The sequence below is a fragment of the Danio aesculapii genome, chromosome 6 (assembly GCF_903798145.1).
Source record: "Danio aesculapii chromosome 6, fDanAes4.1, whole genome shotgun sequence".
NCBI classification, from domain to species: Eukaryota; Metazoa; Chordata; class Actinopteri; order Cypriniformes; family Danionidae; genus Danio; species Danio aesculapii.
In genome coordinates this window covers 23,892,395-23,912,809 of record NC_079440.1, presented here as the reverse complement: position 1 = coordinate 23,912,809, position 20,415 = coordinate 23,892,395, and positions in this window count along the sequence as shown.

The following is a 20,415-nucleotide window of genomic DNA, read 5'->3' as shown; positions in this document are numbered from 1 at the left end:
CTCTATCAGACATTGAGGGGATCCGATATATGAGGGGATCCGATTTCCTCACATGTGCTGGGAAACTACGGTGAATGAGGAAAGGCTGTGCTTATATTCCAAAGGGATTGTAACTAGAGCCAGCTGTGCATGCTGATGCTGCCAACTCATTGGCTTGTTTATGTACTCTTTCAGATGATTGGTTTCTGACTAAATCCCCATAGTGGAAGTTTCCGTTGTTCCGTTGATCCTCGCCCCCAACTTTGATGGAACGAGGGTTACTTTGGTAAACGGAGCGTTTTCAAGACCCCAAACGCTGTTGTCTATTAAATGGATGATGGAAATAAAGGTTTTCTATTATTAATTTAGGATGATATTGTGTAAATATATCCATACAGTATGGTCTTTTTGGCCTTCGAGAATGCACTCTTTCCATTGGTTTTCTGGTTTATTCTGAGTTTAACAGATTTTTATCATACAACTCTTTTTTTCTTTGATTTGTTTTTCAGATATACTGCGTAAATAAATTTAACCTGTCCTGAAATCCATCTATTTTTCTGTTTACAGTTATATTGAAAGCCGGTTGAGAGGACAGGTTTGCAATGCTAATACAGGTAAACAAAGGATCTCTTTAACAGCGCTATTCTCTCCAGAATAATGTTTCACATTTTTTACAAGTTTTGACTTGTTTCTGCAATGCACACTGGCAGCGTTGTTTGTTTCATTTTGCATTTTTTAGGTGATGATGCCACAAATGTAGCTGCAAGACTTGTGTAAAAGCAGTTGCTGCTGTAGTACAGCAGAGGGAGGAAAATAAAAGATATTCTCACCATGCTGCTGTCACATGCTCACTGACAGCAATTTTGATGCGGCAACAATAGCTTCTGATTCCTTTAACAGCTGCTAATGTAGTTTTCTTTTATTCAGTGATCCAAGAGCAAGGCGTGAAATGAAACCCCGCTTTTCTGTTTCTTGAGTCCAATTTTTATGTTTTTTTTTCACTTGTGTTCTTCAACCAAAGTCATTTACATTTCCTAGGCCAAGGGGTGGTGTTAAGGTGGGCGTCGAGCAAAGAAATGCTCTTATCATCTCTTTTTATGTCTTTTACTACAACAAAAGCTCATTTAACCTGAGGTTTCCTTGCGGCACAGAATCGCTGGCCTCCTTCCAAGGCCCTGTTATATGAATGGCCACTGCCTAATCAAGAGAAGCACCTCTTCATCAATATATTATTAACAAGCTTAGCTGCTAGAATGTAAAGCTGGAAAATGTGGCCATCCTTCGGGAATAGAGTTAATAGGAGAATAGCAGAATACAGAAATCCACTAAAATACAGGCCAAATCTGCATTTTTTTGTGCCATGATCTGATCTGTATACTTAAACTGAATACTGTATACTTTGTTAAGCAGTTAAAATTGATGAATAAATGTATTCATAAAAAAAAAAAAATATATATATATATATATATATATATATATATATATATATATATATATATATATATATATATATATATATATATATATATATATATATATACGCACACACATTTAGTTGTTCAAGTGTAAAACGAGATGAAAAGCAAGTTTACATGCAAGCACTGTCAGGATGACCAGGCTAGCACAGAAACTCCATTGATAATGCTGGAGTAAAATAAATGTTCATATTTTAAAGACTTGGTGTGGAAAAATGTAATTTAATGCAATCCTTCTTGTACATTCTGAGACCCACTTTATATTGATTATTAATAAGGCAGTGAAGATCATTGTTTATAAAGAAAACAGACCTTAAACATGGTGATTTTATAACGGCATAAAGTTCACTGGAAGCACTTAAACTGGGTTACTGAAAATTCTTCTGCAATTACCCTATTGCAAAAAATTCAAATAAAAATGATCTCATAAAAACAATATGACACAAATACTGTACATATACCTATATACAAATACATTTACATAAATCCACAAAGCTATGGAAAAATTATTTTTGCCGGATTTAGATATGTGTTTGAGAAAAATTTAATTTTTTGTTTTATTCTATAAAGGTCTAAAAACGAAATAGTAAAGATAAGTAATAAATATTTAAAAGTTTTATTTTCTGTTTCAACCATTTTTCTGATTGTTTTATTTATTTTGAAAATAATCTTTTTTCTTTTTTTTTTTTTTTCTTTTTTTGTAAATGAGCATTTTCTATCAGGCTCCTCTGGTTAGGTTCAGAAGTTTCATTTTATAGATAATGACAAGGTTATTAGCTAGTAAATCAAATAACTTTTTTCAAAAATGTCACTGTAGACAATTCTTTGGTTTTTAACAAGGTAGATTTTCTTTTGCGTCTAACCAGCTAAATCCACTTGTGCTTTTTTTGCAAAAACCTCTAAATCCACCTATTGGGACAAAACAGTATAATTAGCTGAAAAATCACTAAAGATGCCATTAGAAAATTATTTTACCAAACATATAACACATACATAAACCACCTGAAGTTAAAAACACATAAATCTGTTAGGTAAGTGGTTAATTCTGCTGCGTTAACCCCTTGATAAGATCAATCTGTTGTCGTTTCAGATATTTGGGATTTTGATTTAATGGAAGTAATGTAAACATTGTAAATATTGTAAACCAAGCTTGTTACATTTAAATAATGTGCAAAAAGGTTGTGAAACATCAACATCTGTGCATTGTCCATTAATATAAAAGCTTATCAGGCGTATAGGTAATATGAAGCAATACAAATAATGTATAGTTCTATACATTATATTCATCTTTTAAAAAATAGCTTACATTAGCAAAGAAAAAAAAGGTGGACCTACTGGGCAAAAAGACGATGTCTCTCAGACACTTTTAGAAGCTGTCATTCATCATCCACACCATACTCAAGTTCTTGGTCTCTTTTTCGTCTTCTATTTATCCTCATAGCATCCATGTGGATTGAAATCATGAAGAACGGCATCATAAATTCATCTTTTGTGAAATGGAGTTTCCGTTTATTGTATAGTAAATCAGACTCATTCAAAGTAGTGTCGCTGTGCAAAAAAACATAACGAATGCATGTTACACTTCCGACTGTACAGTGTATATGATTTTTTTGAGTTTTGAGGTAAGGGACATTTTCATTTGCCATTCAGTGACAGTCGGACAGGCTCATGGAATTTGTCAAACTCCATCTTTTAAAATCTAAATCGTAAGCGGAATAAAACAGTCTCCTCATAAAAGCCAGCATATCAGCACACCGTCAATTTGAAAACATATGATTCTATTCGTGCCTTCTGATTGATTCTCGGGACATAGCGGTTTTGCTGTCAAAGGCAAGTGGCGTTTAGAGGCTTTTGCCAACAAACTGTTATTTATGAATGTGCTGATGCTGGTATTTGGATGATTTGAAGCAAAATTATTTGTTGAACATGTACTATGTGCCTGAAGCATTCATTCAATGCCATTAGCTCATTTTTGGCAGAAGTGACGTAGCGAACGTTGCATCTGAACTCTTCACATACATACATACATACATACATACATACATACATACATACATACATACATACATTATACATTATTCATTTTCTTTTCGGTTTAGTCCCTTTATTAATCTAGGGTCGCCACAGTGGAATAAAACGCCAACTTATCCAGCAAATGTTTTACGCAGCGGATGCCCTTCCAGCTGCAACCCATCACTGGGAAACCATATATACATTATTTATGTGTAATATCAATGGAATGACTACAGGAGGTTACTGAACTATCGAAATAATACTTTGTATAAAAGGCTTATATGGTAATGAAAGCTTCATGATGCCTCATGTATTAGTCGTGTCCATAGCTCAGGCGAGACGTCAACAGAATCTTCAAATCTTTACTCTTCTGTGGGTCTTGTTTATATAAACTCTGACCTTTACTTCTTTTTTGTGGAGGGGATTTGAGTCAAGTGATTGGCTGGGTCAGCCTAACCAGTTAAGAGCTTGCTTGGCTGTGTTTGGGATCCTTGTCTTGCTGAAATGTCCACCTTGGTTCCATCTTTATCATCTGCTAATGTAGGTGTTGGACTGAAGCTGCTTATATTAATTTATAATGATGAAGAGCAGGATTGCTTTCTAACTACTGGGAGATTTCATCTGCTGTCTGAGCTTTCCATGGACTTTTACACCTTCCTTTCTTCATGTGTCCAATAATTTTTGCCACTGTCCTTTCATTGTATTTCACATAACTTAATTTCTAAACAAATCAGTTTTATATTTAGTTTTTTGTATGTATGTACAGAAGGATGGCTGGATTATTTTAGTTGTTACTGATATAAGTCAAAAGCATCTTATGAGTCAAAACCTAAAGCAAATAGGTGTTCTGAGTAAAAAGGTGGTGTGTTCAACACTCATTCTACCAACTGAAATACAATGCTTTTTATTTATTTATTTATTTATTTATTTATTTATTTATTTATTTATTTATTTATATATATTAATAACTTTTGCACACTTTCAATTTATCACTGACATTCAAGAAAGCCATTAATTCTGCCATCATCACGTTTTGAGAATTGTCAGGTTCAACTGTTTGGTTGTTACAACGTTAGTTAAGCTTTTTCCCATACTAAGCTAAATAAGATGCTCTTAAAATACCCTGTTTTATCACAGTTAATTGCTCATATGAAACTGGCCTAATTGATTACAGTACCTAACAGTACTGAATTGCTTAACTGCTCGTCTTAAACTTCATAATCAATGCTGTGAAGAAGAAAAAAAGTGTTCATGATGCACAAAATTATGCCTGTTAACTATATTTTGAAATATTGGTCTCAAATTTCATATTTAAGAAAGACGCCTCTTTTGATCATATATTTGTGTGACGCAAACAGCTCAGATTTTATTCCACTTACACTCAAAAATCAACTGTTGTGATCATACACTTGCCTTTTTTTAAATATCTGACAAGACTCCATTCTCCCTCCCCTTCAAGCCATTTGCTGCATTTCCATTTACGATGAATATTATTTTGCTTTTGCCTCTGCTGACCTCCATTTTAGCCATCAGACTTGCCTCACCCCCTGCTCCGCTCCTTGCATTCATATGCTTTTCTTCTTTCCTCACACATCTAATTGACTTCATGTCTGATCATGTAAAGGATGCTGTTCTCCACCTGCTCCACACATAACACTGAATCCTCTAGTGCTCTCACTCCATTAACGAAGAACAGCACCAAAGTTCTGCTCCCTGCTATCAAACCAGCGACTGCTAAAATCTCATTTTCAACTCAATTTAACCTGCTACCCCTCAAGGGTGGCGCGATTATAGCAAACCTGCTCTGTCACACATAAATTAGGACAAAAACTACCTATAATGCTAAAGGTTACCTAATGGAAAGACACAAAGTCTTTCCAACACCAGACCATGTCTGAGATGTTTAGTGTTTGCGTTTCTTTACTAAATACATTGAATATATTGCATCCTCTCTTTTTAATGGGTTAATGTGGTGTTGTAAATGGTTATCATTTGGCTTAATTGTTGGGGGGTTGTTCTCATTAGTTGCATTAAATCTAGGGATCCACACTCAATTAATAATTTATCTATAGGCTTAAGTCGCTGCTTTTTAAAACTTGATGCCAAAGTCTCCCTAATATGATCATCATTTTGTGGACCCATTTCCTAAAATAGAATAGCAACTACTTTATATGCAACATATGTGTAATTACTGTACTCTGATGTCACTGAAGCACATTGTAAATTAAATTAATACTCTGTGTTATGTTTTCCTGTTCTCTGTATGAGAAATTATGTATTTGTGCAAAATTATGTATTTAACATTTTGTAATTAAAAAAATTTATTATATGTATTGGTCATGTTTTATTACTTTTTTTACATTTCCTTTTTTTCTTAGATTTTAGATAATAGATAAACACACTGTGAAATGATTTGTTAGTTTGATTAAAATAAGTAAGTTAGATGGTTGCCTTAAAATTTTGAGTTCATTGAAACTATAAATGTGAGTTATAACAATGAGTGATTTTGTTGTTTCAACTTTGTATTTTGTATTGAATCAACTTCTTCAAGTAGTTTAAATTGACTTATAAATGTAAGTACACTCAACTTAAAACTAAAATTGTTGAGTGAACTTACTTTAAGTCAACTTAATCCATTTGATTGCTTGAAGAAGTTGATACAATATAATTCGAAATTATATGGACAAAAGACTTGTCAACTCAACTACAAATAGTTCGTTGTAACAAAAACTGAAAAGGTTAGCTGGTTCCCTTAAAATTAGTTAAATCAACTAAATATAGCTTGCTGTAACAACTAACTAAGAAGTTTACACGGTTGCCTTAAAATTATGAGTTAAATCAACTAAATATTGCTTGTTAACAATTAACAATTAACCATGATGTTTACACAGTTGTCTTAAAGAGCCCCGATTTTGCATTAAAAAGGGTGATTGGTTTTATGGCTCTCCAACAACATGCTGATATGCATGCAAGGTCAAAAAACACTTTCATTTTTTATAATAAGCATTTATTTTTACCTAATTATCCCAGCAACTACCATATGAAACGTTTAGCGATTCATTTGTTCCCAAACGCCTCCTCAGTGCGAAGCTAATCTGTGTTGATTGGTCTGATGACCCAGTCTGTTGCGATTGGTCATCTGCGTTCAGCACGAGACAGAGAGAAATGCCCACCACGGCTATAAAATAGCAGCCAGAGAGTATGTGAGAGCTCAATGCAGGAATGCAATAAATCAATGCAGCTAAAGACCAGCATATTACTCTACTCTTAACGATGACCCCAAATAATAACAACGACACACATTCAGTATTAATCCACACAGTGGCAAAAGTTGAACTATCTTGAAAATTGACTGCGTTGCGTGTGTGTGGGAACAGCTGATGGGGGCCATAGCAAAGGCAAACAGCAGAGAATAGCCAGTTCAGAAACGCACTTACAATCGGTAGGAAGAAGGAAGAAGCACGAGTCACGTTTTTAACGTGGTTTTGGACGCGACATTTAACCAGCCTCATACAGATTAAACCTGAGAAATACATTACAAGCACTGATTTATAATAGATATGTGATTACAAGCCGTGTTGGGTGATTACTTATAACAACTTATAACTTATAACAGACAATTTAACACATATTTTGCAAACTAAAGAAAATGAGGCAACAATTTAAATGACACCTACATGTTATGATCCGGAGGAAGAAGAAACTGTAAAAAAACTTATTGACAAAGTCCCTGTCAAAGTCTGACAAAGTCCCATAGTCTCTGCTGCTCCTTCAATACCAAACTGCAGACGAATCCCACGTAGCATATTATATTAAAAATCGGAAAAATTACAGGAACTGTCATTTACTGTGGCATTGTTGTGAAAATTAACTTTAACACTTTATTCCCCGCAGTCGTCTGTTAGTGATCATCATCTTCGCGTCATGATCAGTCCCGTGATCCCCGCTTCTCCGGTAGTGTGTGGAGGGAAAGCGCGTGTACATTTTAACAGAACTGGAAGTACATATTTGGTGATGTACCATTTTGATGTCGATGCAATTAAGCAAAATATCCGAACCCAACTTGATTTGTTTATTCGACTCTTGAGTCAAATATTTTGCTAAAGAATCAATAGTTTTAAACAAGGAGCACCTTTAGATTTATACCTCAGCTGAATGTTTTCATTCACTAACAGCTGTGTTACACACTGCATGGAAGCTCATTTTCAAAAACACATAATAGGGGCTCTTTAAAATTATAAGCTAAAAGAATTCACCAGATGTAACATGACAAATGCATCAAAAAAAATCTGGAATGTCAGCACAAATACACTGTAATGTCATTTAATATAACTTAAATAAATAAAAAATAAATATTTTCATTCAAGCAGAAATAAAGTCAGTTCAATTAATTAATTTTAAAATTCCTTCAATCAACAAGATACAATCTGTAAGTGCACTTCATATATCATGCCAAAAGCTATAAATCTCAACAAGCATTAAAATTAATTTCTCTAACAGTATTAAAATTAACCCTTTAAAACGTTTTTTTCATCTATTCAACATTTTAAAGGCTTACACTAATTCATAACATGTTATAATGAAAAGTACGTTTACAACTGTTCTGTAACAAACATTCAAATATAGTTTTGCAAATCAGCTTAGTGTATTTTTTATCTTTCATAAGAAAATGTGCCAAAGTAAGTGCCTATAAAACTTCTCTCATTTAAAATAATAGTATTACTTATTGATATTTAAAGTGCTATTAAGCTTCTCCAATAGTATCTAGATGCTGCCGTGATTATGCAAGCTGAAACTGCAAGTCTAAGACTGCATGTCTATGACTATGACTTGCAATGTCAGATATAATGTACTCAATGCTAGTGACGTCACTGTGAGGGGTAGGGTTAGGGGTGGGGTTAGGTGTGTGCATTAAACAGCATTGCATGCAGCTCAGATTGCCAAGGCACCAGGTAAATCAGACAGGCAATGGTCAAACAAGTGGCAAACAGGAGCATTAAGGTCATTCAAGATCGTTGTCAAAACAGGCAAAAGGTCATTACAGGCGGCAAAGAATCAATATAAACAGTAAAACAAGGCAAAGGTCAAAATATGGCTAGACAAAGCAAGGAAATCGCTTATATGATGCTCTGAGGCAGAAACAAGACTCAGCAATGTGAGTGTTAATGTGAGCAATTAATATTTATTCATTCATTTTCTTTTCGGCGTAGTCCCTTTATTAATTCGGGGTCGCCACAGTGGAATGAACCGCCAACTTATCCAGCACATGTTTCACGCAGCGGATGCCCTCCAAGCCGCAACCCATCTCTGGAAAACATCCATACACACTCACTCACACTCATACACTACAGACAATTTAGCCTGCCCAATTCACCTGTACCGCATGTCTTTGGACTGTGGGGAAAACCGGAGCACCCGGAGGAAACCCACACGAACGCAGAGAGAACATGCAAACTCCACACAGAAATGCCAACTGACCCAGCTGAGGCTCGACCCAGCGTCCTACTACCAGCGAACCACTACCTACTGCGCCACTGCATCGCCCAGCAATTAATAAAGTCTTTGTAATTAGTCCTTGAGTAGCTCCTTGTGTGCGTGTGTGTAATCAAAGAAGAAACGGAACAGGTGTGTGTGAGTGGGGGATTACAGAATTTGTAGTTCCTATGGTGACAGGATTGTAGTCCGTGTGATAGTGAATGTTCTCCAATGATCTATAAGGGTTAGATCACTGGTGATCGTGACAAGGTCTGTGCTTTTCCTAATATTACTTTCATTTATCATTTGTGAATGCTAAAAGTTTGCCAAAATATTTAAGATCAAAATCTGATCAATTTTGTTATCCTAACAATGATTAAGAACCAATCAGAGACCAATGTAAAAACACACTAGGATTAGTCACTAAACTTGACAGTTTGTGCATTTGACATTCACCAAAGATTAATAGCAACGGAAAATCATGCCCTGAGATCTTAATTTTGTGTTTTATTCAATTGAGCAGACCATTCTTTAATCCAGATAGTTCCTAGCTTCTCTGTTGTCTTGTCACTGCTTCAAACTCGGTTTTGTACTGAAGCCTAGAAGTGAAGAAGTTGCAAAAAGAGGCTGTTGTTTTTAGTACATACAAAAAATAAGAATGTGCGTTCCCTTAAGATATGATCTACGTACAGTGCATGCAGAAAGTATTTATAGCACTTCACTTTTTCCACATTTTTTATGTTAGAGCCTTATTCCAAAATGTATTAAGTTCATTTATTTCCTCAAAATTCTACACACAATACCTTATAATGACAATGTGAAAAAAGATTTTTTGAAATTGTTGCAAATTTATTAAAAAAAAAAAAAAAAAAACTGAAGAAAAAATAGAAAAATCACATGAGCAAAAGCTGTGAATACTTATGTACACAACTTTGTTGATCAACCTTTTGCAGTAATTACAGCCTCAGGTCTTTTTGAATATGAAGCCACAAGCTTGGCACACCTGTCTTTGGGAATTTTTACCCATTCCTCTTTGCAGTACCTCTCACCTCTCATCAGGTTGGATGGGAAGCAACAATGCCATTTTCAGATCTCTCCAGAGATGTTCAATAGGATTTAGGTCTGGGCTCTGACTGGGCCACTCAAGGACAATCACCGAGTTGTTGTGAAGCCACTCTATGGATGTTTTGGCGGCGTGCTTTGTGTCATTGTCTTGCTGGAAGATGAACCGTCGCCCCAGTCTGAGGTCAAGAGCACTCTAAAGCAGGTTTTCATTCAGGATGTCTCTGTATATTGCTGCATTCATTTTCCCCTCTATCCTGACTAGTCTTTCAGTTCCTGCTGCTGAACATCCCCACAGTGTAATGCTGCCACCACCACGCTTCACTGTAGGGATGGTATTAGCCTGGTGATGAGCGGTGCCTGGTTTTGTCCAAACGTAACGTCTGGCATTTAATCCAAAGAGTTCAATTTTAGTCTCATCAGACCAGAGAATTTTGTTTCTTATGGTCTGAGAGTCCTTCAGATACCTTTTGGCTTCCATCTGGCCACTCTATCATACAGGCCTGATTGGTGGATTGCTTCACAGATGGTTGTCTTTCTGTAACGTTCTCCTCTCTCCACAGAAAAACGTTGGAGCTCAGACAGAGTGATCATCGGTTTATTGATTACCTCCTGGACTAAGGCCCTTCTCCCCCAATCACTAAGCTTAGATGGCTGACCAGCTCTAGGAAGAGTCAACACAATCTCACCGCAATTCGTAACTTTTTGATTTAGTGGCTAATTCGTGTGAATTCGTACGATCTAATTCGTACGATTTAGTACGATTTGCTCATCCCCCAATGACGGTTGGGTTTAGGGGTGGGGTTAGGTGCCACGCCTCCTTTTTAAAATCGTACAATTTCGTATGACTGAACTTGTACGAATTAGCCACTAAACAGACAAAACGTAAAATACTTACGTTTTCTTGTGAGATCAGGCTGGAAAAGTCCTGGTGGTTCCAAACATCTTCCACTTATGGATGATGGGGACCAATGTGCTCATTGGAACTTTCAGAGCAGCAGATATGTTTCTGTAACCTTCCCCCGCCTTGTGCCTTGAGACAATCCTGTCTCGGAGGTCTACAGACAAAACGGCAAAGGCTGTGAATGCTTATGTACATGTGATTTTTCAGATTTTTTATTTTTAATAAATTTGCAGCAATTTCAAAATATATTTTTTCACATTGTCATTATGGGGTATTGTGTGTAGAATATTGAGGAAATAAATGATTTTAATCAATTTTGGAATAAGGCTGTAACATAAAAAAATGTAAAAAAGTTAAGCGCTATGAATACTTTCCGGATGCATTGTACAGTATATGATTTTTTCTATGTTTGATTTGCATGCAGTTACAAAGGATGATAATGATATGGTAAAACTGACACCATTAGTATAATTGTTAGCATCACTGTTTAGTGCTGAGGAAGCATACTGTGCTAAAATTTAAATGTGGTAATATTTTTTGCTTTCTAACAAGCTGTGAGCATTAAAAAGTCAAATAATAGCAAACTACGCTTTTGAGAAGGTGGGGTTTAGAGATGAGAGTTTTCAAACACACACACAAGCAAACAAACAGACAGACAGACAGACAAATAAATAAATACTGAAAATTACAGCACAGGCTCATTCTGAAAATGTAGCCCTATATCCATTTCTGGAGATCGCGAATTATGTAGCCAGAGGTACGTATTGCTTGCATTTGCCTTTCTAACTAATGCTACGGGCGGTATGGCACAGTTCCTTTGTCACTTATCAGTTTACCAGTTTGTCCGGTAGCTCATCACATGATGTTTGCAGACTTGATGCAGAGCAGAGTTGACCACGATGAAAGCGGTAGAGTCCAGTGAAGAACGGTTCCAGAAAGCAGATAAGACAAAAACAGAAGCCAAAAAATTAAATAAACAAGTAAATAACAGGGTGAGAATGGGCTGGGCGGGTCAATCGGTGCTTTTTAAAATACTATTGGTTGGCTTAAGGGAAGGGGGAGGGTGGGAGTATCGGTCGGTTAGTCAGTCAGTCAGTCAGTAAGTTGACAGTGGCCTCTGGTGGATTTGTGTGAGAAGAGCAGGCGCAAATGGCACTCGCGGGAGAGTGAGATCTGAAAAAGCATACGCAACGGCCTCTGACGGATTCGCAAAAATAAACTGCAAAAATAACATAGCTCCTGGGACGTATTTTGCTCTCTCCAGAAATGTATATAGGGATCTCCGCACAGGTCAAATGACTGAAAATGATCAATTGTAAGAGACAAGCAAATTAAAATATCTACCTTGAATTGTTTTTCATTGGAATTTATTTTATTATTATGATTATCATTTATATATGATTAGCACTTTTGTAGGCATTTAAGCTTTGCTGCTAAAATATTATTAGTTTTGTCAGACCTCATGTTCATAAGAGCATACTAAAAATATCTACTTATTTCCACTGGCACCAGATGTTGTGCGTTTACAGTGAAAGTACAGCACCAGCACTTCATCTACATTGATACATGTCATTCACAAAGAAAAGGGGTTGAACACTTCTCCGTAGCACTTGCTTTGAGCTCGCCTTAAGCAAATATATAGATCACCCCGAGAGTCACTCAATGTAATGATGCCTCACACCTGACAGCCCTGACAGGCCTGTCTGTGGATCTGTCTTTCAGTCTGGGATTACCGCTATGGGCTCGTCTGTAACCAGATTTAACCTACACATCAATAAGTTACTCCGGGCCACTAGTTACATGCATGAGTTGTCTGTTCTTCTTATAGTAAATTAATAATTTATGCTCAGGAATAATTTAAAGAGGTGATGTATCCTAACATTTTTTAACAAACCGGAGTTAGGTATGTAACGTACGTCTACATGAGAGATCAGTGGTGGATGCTCAAGTTGGAGGGTCTCAGCAGGTCTTTGGGCCTCTTCATTCTCACCTCATTCACAGCTCATTCACGCTTGGCGAAGCGTCTGCTTCCCATTAACACTGGGTCATACTCTCCCTACACACTCCCTATCTCACACTGATGTCCTCAATCTGCATTCAGGACAGACCACAACACCTAGCAGACAGCATTTACTATCCCCACCACCATTTAAAGCAATTCAACCATGCATTTTTTTCTGACAATTTTCCATTTTGTTTTTAACTGTATTTTTAGTAGGGAAGAATTGACATTTATGGAATGCAATCGTTTTGCAATCAATTTGTAACTTTGTCATTTAGTGTCTAATTCATATTAATTTGTACCATCTCATTTGTAAGTTTTAAAACAATTTATTCAACCCTCAATTAGATTTAAAGGTTTGGTGGAATGCCTCTTTCATACATTTTCATTTTAATGAAATAAATAAAAGAAAGAAAGAAAGACAAAACCTGCAATTTGAATTTAACTCAGCATAAATTATTTAAAAAAATTACCTAATACATTACTTTAGAATGCTTCAAAGACTACATTTACACAGCAACAATGTACTAAAAATTTAAAAGGTGAAAAAAAGCTCTCACTTGTGAAGCCAATACGGAAGTAACTGAAACTGCAATTCATCGACTCGCCTTTGGGGGCTGGCTCCAGGAAGTCTAGATGTCCACTGACTTCAGTGATAAATTGGCCAGTTACAGCTGATAAAACATGTTTACAGCCTGGTACAAAAGATGGTTTTGGTGCATATAGCTAACATTACCCTTCATGACAAATGTGAGGGGGTGAATTTTTTCTAACTCATCCGTTTTATTTTTATTAAGTTACATTAAGACTGCATAATTAATGGCTTGGCCACTTCAGTGACAGCTATGTCTTGCCGGGCGCCGTCATGTCACCTCAGCTGATTAGCCGCTGAGCTCGACATATACATTGTATTTTTGTTTTGTTTTTGGCTTTACACAGTCAATTGCCTTTTGGAATTATTTTCTACAATTATCAGATGATATGGCATGCTGTGTGCACTTAACTGTGCTCACAAACCATTTAAGTTGCCCCTATTTCCCAGGGGAGAGCAATTCTTACATACTTATATACCATATCTATAAATGTTTTTGTTTTATTTAAGATAATTTATCATTTATAATTGTCTTTAGAACTTGAATGCACTCCAAAATTGATTAGCTGTAGGCTATAGAACAGTCATCTGAAGCGTTGTCATACAGTGTTATGCCTCGATTTCATAAATAGCCTTGCATTCACTAACACAGACTATATTTGAAGTATTTGGATGTTTTTTTTTTAACCTCCTGTAGAAAAAATGCCGTAAGAACAATGCTTAGTGCCTCAATGTATTACAACAGTGTTTTTAAAAGACTAAACACTTTATTTATATAGTACACAACCAAGCACATGTGGTCAGAACACAAATGAGTAGCAGGTAATAAAGTATTAAGCGTTTCTCCCAAAGAAAAGAACGTCTAAGCAAAATGCTAGCAGGCTTCTGTAGCTCCACTGACATTCCTCCTCTTTTCCCTTGTTTGGTAACCCCCAGTCGGTGCAATGATGCGCAGACAAAATGGTGACGGTTGGCCATGCCTACTTGTAGCTTCATTTGTGCCCTTTAGAAACTTATGGGTGACGTCATGACAAAACTCAACAAAGCTCTTTCACACAAGCAAAACTCATTCACTTTTTCACAAAACTACAGTATTATATTGTATTGCTTGTAGGTAATTTTTAGGGCACTTTCAAAGTTAAATGTAAACCTTCTTTTCTTTTTATTCTCAGAAATCAGATGTGATTGTTTTATGCATTCAGCACTTCGGAAATTAAATGTTTAATGCTAAAGTTTGTAACATACCTCTACACAAAAACCCTATTCTAAACGTAAATGATAGTGTTAACAAATGCAAACAAAGTGAGATAAAAACTGCTGAAGCACTCATGCTGCTTTAGATACCTACCATGGGCTTGGATGTTTTATGAGACTTGAGTGTTCTCACTGCAAACAACACTCTACCAGATAAGCTAATTTATCATGACAGAAAGTGTATAAGGAGATGATTTTGATCCAAACATCAAATTGTAATATAAATATAATCTAAAAAGGATCAGGGTGGGGCCATGCTGGAGCACTCACTCCCTGGCTCTGCAATGGTTGGGGAAATTCCAAATTGGCAATGGACAATTGGAAAATGCAATCAGCAAATATTGATATATAAATTATATATATATATATATATATAGCAGTTTTTATTTTTTTAAACCATTTTAAGGTCAATATTATTAGCCCCTTTAAGCTATATATATATTTTTTTTTATAGTCTACGGAACAAACCCTCGTTATACAATAACACCTAATTACCCTATCCTGCCTTGTTAACCTAATTAACCTAGTTTAGCCTTTAAATGTCACTTTAAGCTATATAGAGATGTCTTGAAAAATATCTAGTCAAATATAATTTACTGTTATCATGGCAAAAGATAAAATTAACCAGTTATTAGAAATGAGTTATTAAAACTATTATGTTTAGAAACGTGTTAAAAAATATTCTCTATGTTAAACAGAAAAGGGGGAAAATAAAAAGGGGGTGAATAATTCAGAGGGCCTAATAATTCTGACTATATGGCCGCGCGGTGGCGCAGGAGGTAGCACAATCTCCTCACAGCAAGAAGGTTGCTGGTTCGAGCACTGGCTGGGTCAGTTGGCATTTCTGTGTGGAGTTTGCATGTTCTCCCCGTGTTGGCGTGGGTTTCCTCCGGTAGCTCCGGTTCCCCCACAGTCCAAAAACATGTGGTAAAGGTGAATTGGGTAGGCTAAATTGTCCGTAGTGTATGTGTGTGAATGAGAGTGTATGGATGTTTCCCAGTGATGGGTTGCAGCTGGAAGGGCATCCGCTGCGTAAAACATATGCTGGATAAATTGGCGGTTCATTCCGCTGTGGTGACCCCAGATTAATAAAGGGACTAAGCCAAAAAGAAAATGAATGAATGAACGAAACCAATCTTTTCTGGGATTTGGAGAACATTTTTACAAAAAAACATTTATAGACGAATTAGAACAGAACATCAGACATGGTGACAAATAATTCATTCATAAATCCTGATCAGAAATGCATCAGGGTAAGTAAATAAACCAACCTGCAGTAATAAACACACCAATCAATAACATGCTGCCTTCAAAAAAGCCCCAGAGAGACAGTGACATCCTACTGGGTTTAAATGACACATTTGTGGTGTATCAACAAGCCATAAATTTCACAGTGAATTTCAGTTTGTGCTTGTAAAGTAATCCCTCCCAACAGTGTGGTATAGAGTGAGAATCTCAGCCTGCCATTAGTGAAGCAGTTAAGAAGATGAGAACAGTCCCTATGCTCCCAAATCTGTCCCCAACGGCAACGGCACGTCCCTGTGTTCCCCTCACCTTCTTCATCTGCACACTTTGACAAGAGAGACCAGAATCCTGCTGATCTATTTGGCATCATCACTGAGTCACTCGCAATATGTAAATATAGGAGAGGGGATCTGCACCTTCATCCATTATAAATGAAGGAAACCCAAAGCTGGGAAATGGGTCCCTTTAACCGTCAGTCTTGGGCCCTTTGTGCCTGTGGCTACAAAGTCAAAAACTGTAGTTAGAGCAACTCACTATTTCATGATGGCTTATTCATAGCTTAAAAAATAAATAAATAAATAATGTTGTTCTGAATGCACAAAAAAAGATTGTGAAATGTGATATGTGAAATTTATTCTTTAACATTTGTGAAACTTTGTTCATTATATGCATTTAAGCATTAGGTATACTGTATGTGTACATTAAATAACACAATAATAAAAAACTTTAATGTGAAAGTGTGTGGCTCTTAATTTACTTTCATCAATTCACCATTTAAAAACTGTCCAATAAAATGTGAACCATATTATTCATTCATTTATTTTCTTTTCGGCTTAGTCCCTTTATTAATCTGGGGCCGTCACAGTGGAATGAACCACCAATTTATCCAGCATATGTTTTATGCAGCGAATGCAATTTTAGCTTACCCAGTTCACCTGTACTGCATGTCTTTGGATTTGTGGGGGAAACCGGAGCACCCGGAGGAAACCCACGTGAACGCGGGGAGAACGTGCCAACTCCACACAGAAATGCCAACTGACCCAGCCGAGTCTCAAACCAGCGACCTTCTTGCTGTGAGGCGACAACACCTACTGTGCCACCGCGTCGCCTGAACCATATTATATTAAAATAAATTAAAAAACAGTTGAAATCAGAATTATTAGCCCCCCTTTGATTTTTTAAAATATATTTTTTATATTTACCAAATGGTGTTTAACAGAGGAAGGAAATTTTCACAGTATGTCTGATATTTTTTTTCTTCTAGAGAAAGTCTTATTTGTTTTATTTTGGCTAGAATAAAATCTAGGTCTTGAAAAATATCTAGTAAAATATTATTTACTGTCATCATGGCAAAGATAAAATAAATCAGTTATTAGAAATGAGTTAAAAAACTATTATGTTTAAAAATGTTCTTCTCTGTTAAAAAGAAATTGTGGAAAAAAAAATAAACTGGGGGCTAATGATTCGGGGACCTAATAATTCTGACTTCAACTATATATATATATATATATATATATATATATATATATATATATATATATATATATATATATATATATATATATATAAAATATATATATAAAATATATATATAAAAAAAAAATATATATATATATATATATATATATATATATATATATATATATATATATATATAATATTGTTCACATTTTTTGATTTGTATTTAATTTAATTTTATTATATATTTCTATTTATTTCATTTTAGCACAGCTACTAATGTACAGCAATAACCATTCAACTTTTGGACTCTCATACAGTGGCAGGATTTCTTATTGAACAGAGATGGACAAATGTGAGCATTTGTAGTTGAAACTTATTTAATGGATTTGTCTATGAGTCGGGATTCAAACTAGGGATGCCTGAAGTGCAATGTTGCTATATGGCAATGCACTGCCAGTGAGGTTATCAGCAAGGGCATAGCAAGTGGTGCCCAATTAGGGCGTACTCTCACTAGGCACGGTTGCCTTGAACTGTTCCGAATCGTGATTGTCCCTCACCTCGGCCTGCACTCACACTGCATTTTTTACCTACCGAGCCGGAGCACGCTTACATCATCGATGATGCGACTCATCAGTTTAACAGAAGAGAAGCGCTCTCGCTCAACACAGTGGACATTGCTTTAGCGTTGCATATCGTTTTGTATTATTTTAGTCGTTTGGGGTGCAGTGACACACAGTTAAATATTTTGCCGAACAGATCCACCACTATTGACGCTCATAAATCATCATGCTGCAGGTATTAGGAGGTTTTCTGAAGGTGCAGCTGACGTGCAATGGGGGGTTTGCAATCTTTAATAAACTATGACAGATTGCGTTTATTGAAAAGTAAAAATGATTAATAAATTCAAATGAAACAGTCCCTTAAAAGTGATGCCGCGTCTTCAGTTTCATGCTCAGGCACAGTTTGCACTCACACTACAAGCGTACTGCGTCAAAGCCCAACCAAACCACGCTCTGGCACACCTCTTCCAACTGGACCAGGGCCGGCCAACTGAATCGTGCCTGGCCCCGATTCGGAGCACTCACACTTGTCAATTGAACCAGGAAATGCGCCCTGGCACAGTTTGGATAGGCTAGTGTGAGCAGGCCCTCAGTGACTATTTTGTGTAGCTAGCTATGATTTAGCTGATTGAGCTAGCTATGAATTATTCAGGGGGAGGGTGGACTTTTACATGACAAAGAAATAAATAAAAATGAAGAATAGTTTAAATTTAATTATTCTAATTATTAATTATTCTCTTTAACCAAAGAGAAATGTTTTAATTGAATGAAATAAGAAAATAATTCAAATTAACTGACAAAAACCATTAAATGATCACCTAATTCTAATGAACCATCCAGTCAATATTTAATAGTCCAAACTATTAAATATCTAGGCAACTTAACCCTCTACCCCATGGTGTCACCATATGGCAACATGATATTTATGTTCATTTCCCTGCCACTGTTTCTTTAAGACCAACGTTCAAATTTTTGTGATGGAAAGAAAAGACCTTAATGTAGCCAATGATGTGCTTTGGTTAAGTCACATGACATGCTGTGTTTTTCTGTAGTGCAATTTCTGACAGACTGGCATTTATTTTGAGTAATTGCTGAATGCAAATGTAAACATCAATAAAAACAAAATATCAAATTATGTCAGATCCACAAAAAAAAAAAAAATGAAACATCACCTCCAGTAAGTTATGATGACATATTCACAACTCAAATTTGTTTTTATCAAATTAGTTTTTTGTAAACTGATCAAATGTATGTGTTGCCAGATGGCAACACTGTCCAATAGTAAAACATGCAATATTGCAATAGGTTAGCTAGCTAGCAAGGTCAACAGTTAACTAATTACGTTGTAATAATAACAGCATGAATGCTAGTAATATAATGTTGATTAGTTGTATATTAATGGAATTTGCATTATGGATAAAATCTATGAATACAGGGAACAGTGTATTAGTGAGCACCACCATGTTCTATGGTGAGTGAAACAAGAAAAGGACAGAACTGGCTCCTGCTGCAGATGAAAGTGATGATGAGACGGGATTTAGTGACCATGAGAATGATGCAGATTAGACATTTGATAAGAGCAGTGATGGATTCAAGTAAGTTAGCTCTGAGGCAGATAGGACAGGCGTAGTAGAATAAAATATATAAACAATGTTTGCTAGTAGCCATATTATTCTGATGCATCTGGATATACTAGACTTGTTACTTATTTGTTATAATATTTACTGGAGAAAATATTTATATTTACTGTATGTTGTATACATGATAATACAATATTATGATTGGTTTCAATAATATTCAGCAAAAAAGAATGGAACAATGAAAGCTGTTGGAATATCAGCTGTTGGAAAGTATGTATAAGGTGTCATTTATAAGTACTGTGTTAAAGCTTATAATACTGCAACACTAATTAAATAATTTCAAACAACATAATTATTAATTAAGGAAAGCTCTACATTTGAAATGTCTAAGTTAGATCCACTGTTGGACGTTGTTGCCATATGGCAACATATCATAAAGTACTTTAAAAAAAGAAACCTTTCCAAAATATTTTTTACAGCACTTCAAGTTAAGCCATTCTAAGAAAAGAAAAACAAGTCAAATATTTTTTCATAAATCTATCATAATGTGTGCAGTAGAGGGTACTCCACATGACCTCAGCCAACAAATAATTAGTCTACCTGAAACAATCAGTCATTTTCAGTACAACAAACATTATATTATTCTTTTCAACAGTCCAGCTCTATTCACACCATGATATATTGAGAAGGTCATAAGTGACACAGAAAGCAAGCTATTGTATAGGAGTCATTTGCTGTGTATTAGTATTTGTGCCAATGAACCGTTTAAAAAACAACCTGTTCTTTGCTTATTCTGTATGCCTCAATCTAATG